The following is a 2,293-nucleotide window of genomic DNA, read 5'->3' as shown; positions in this document are numbered from 1 at the left end:
TAAATAATTGTATCATAAGGACTCGATCGGTCTCCGGTCAGAAGCAAGATCTTTCCTCCACTCTCTCTGCGTGTGTGTGTGTGTGTGTGTGCTTAGAGGCTAAACACATATTTAAAGCATAGCTCTGTATCTCCAGTGTCTGATGCCAGGAAGTCAGAAAAAAAGGAACAAAACCGAAACATAGTCAGGTCTAATTAGAATTACTGGTTATAACAGCTTCAGTACAACAACAGTTAAACCCTCAGTACAACAACAGTTAAACTCTCAGTACAACAACAGTTAAACTCTCATTAAAACAACAATTACACCCTCAGTACAACAACAGTTAAACCCTCAGTACAACAACAGTTAAACCCTCAGTACAACTGCCTGTTGGGCATGATAGAAAGGAAACAGCTTAAAGGTGATCGAAGGATTTGAGAATCCATAATATTCAGTACTGCCTTTGAGAATCCACAATATTCAGTACTGGCTTTGAGAATTCATCATATTCAGTACTGGCTTTGAGAATTCATAATATTCAGTACTGGCTTTGAGAATTCATCATGTTCAGTACTACCTTTTAGAATTCATAATATTCAGTACTGGCATTGAGAATTCACAATATTCAGTACTGGCATTGAGAATTGATCATATTCAGTACTGGCATTGAGAATTCATAATATTCAGTACTACTTTTTGTAAAGTATGTCACATCTACGTGTAAATAAATAATTGTTAACTCTTTGAATGCCCTGAATTACTTACACTCTCGCTACAATGATACACACAGACACACACACAGACAGACACACACACACACACACAGAGCATATAGTATAGGTAGTGCTCATGTTAAATGCTTATTATTATTTTTCAAAGACACTAGTGAGATATTGAAGAAAATGCTTTAAATATGTGTCGAATGGCTGTCCGTGATCTTTGGGGGTCTCCTGTGTGTTTCTCTCCATTGTTTTCATGTCACGCCATTGCAAGTTCAGAATAGGTTTTAGCAGCTTCAGCAAAGCTAAAAAAACCAAAACCCAAAAAAAGAACAACAACACATCCCACTTTCCGTTTCAGTCATCCGTCTTACTTCCCTCTCCATCTTCCCTTCTTTATTTTGGTTTGTGGTCTCTTTTTTTTTTTTTTTTTTTTAAAGAAAATGTCTAACTTTGCAGTGAGGAGAAAGGTTTTCCGTGACCAAACTGCTGAGGTGAGATACGATGAAGATAAGTATGTGGGAGACCAGCGCGAAAAAAAAAAAAAAAAATGCTACGACGCGACTTAATAATGAATTAACCCGCGCCGCCGCGCGTATATACCGTGCTAACGACGCTTATGCTAAAGGGGAGAGTTGGAGGGAAGCGGGGGTGGGGGGTGGGGGGGGTGGGGGTTCACTCTGCTCGTGTTTTTGGTTTAGCAAAGGGCTAAAAAAAAAAAACGACATTACAATGGCCCCCCTAGCGCATGGCCGAGCCGAACGTACTTCTCCAACTTAGCGCGGAACGCTTAACGCTTAACGCTTACCTCTCCAACTTAACACTAAAAGCGAAATTAGCACGACTGAGGTGCAGTGGCACCAGTTTTTTTTGTTGTTGTTGGTGTTGTTGTTGTTATCCATAATGTTATCTATGCTACGTCTAGCTCAGCGAACAACATTCGTTACCCAGTCACCTCAGTGTCCCTCTCAGTCTCTAAGTTTCTAATTTTTCTCCTTCTGAGCGGAGCTTTAAGTTTATCTCCTCAGCATCTGTTCACACTGCGCTCCACGCGGCCGTGCTAAGTCAGCGCGTTCGGCCTAGCGTTTGCCAAAAAGGGTGCTCCAGGCCCCCTGGCTAAAGCAGAACCTGCAGAGTGAAAGGGCCTTGTATGTGTGTGTGTGTGTGTGTGTCTGTGTTTTTCTTTAACACTTCTCTCAGTGCTGTAGGAAAGGTCTAGAAACTCGGTTTCTGCCTCATCAGCTCTTCCTCACTCCCTTTCGGGGACGTCCGACGTAATCTCTGTTCAACCTGAACCTGACCGCAGCCTGTTACCCGTGACAGGTGAACACAGCGCAATACGCCGTCCCTCAGACGGTCCCTTAGCCCGTAGTCTGGGACACCGTCTGAGTCTAAAGCAGCTCAAGACTTCCCCAGTCTCCAACGACGCCACCAAAAAACGTCTCGCATCGCGTTCGCCTGAAAGAGGGATGGGTTAGGAATCCACAAACGGTTCGAGGAACGGATGGACCGGTGGGAGCGATCGACTGATGAGCGGATCGATGGGCGGATTGATCGGTCGGCGGGCTGCGCGGGTTCAGACGTTTGATGAG

Source organism: Chanos chanos, chromosome 9 (assembly GCF_902362185.1).
Source record: "Chanos chanos chromosome 9, fChaCha1.1, whole genome shotgun sequence".
Taxonomy (NCBI): domain Eukaryota; kingdom Metazoa; phylum Chordata; class Actinopteri; order Gonorynchiformes; family Chanidae; genus Chanos; species Chanos chanos.
This window is presented reverse-complemented; position numbering follows the sequence as displayed.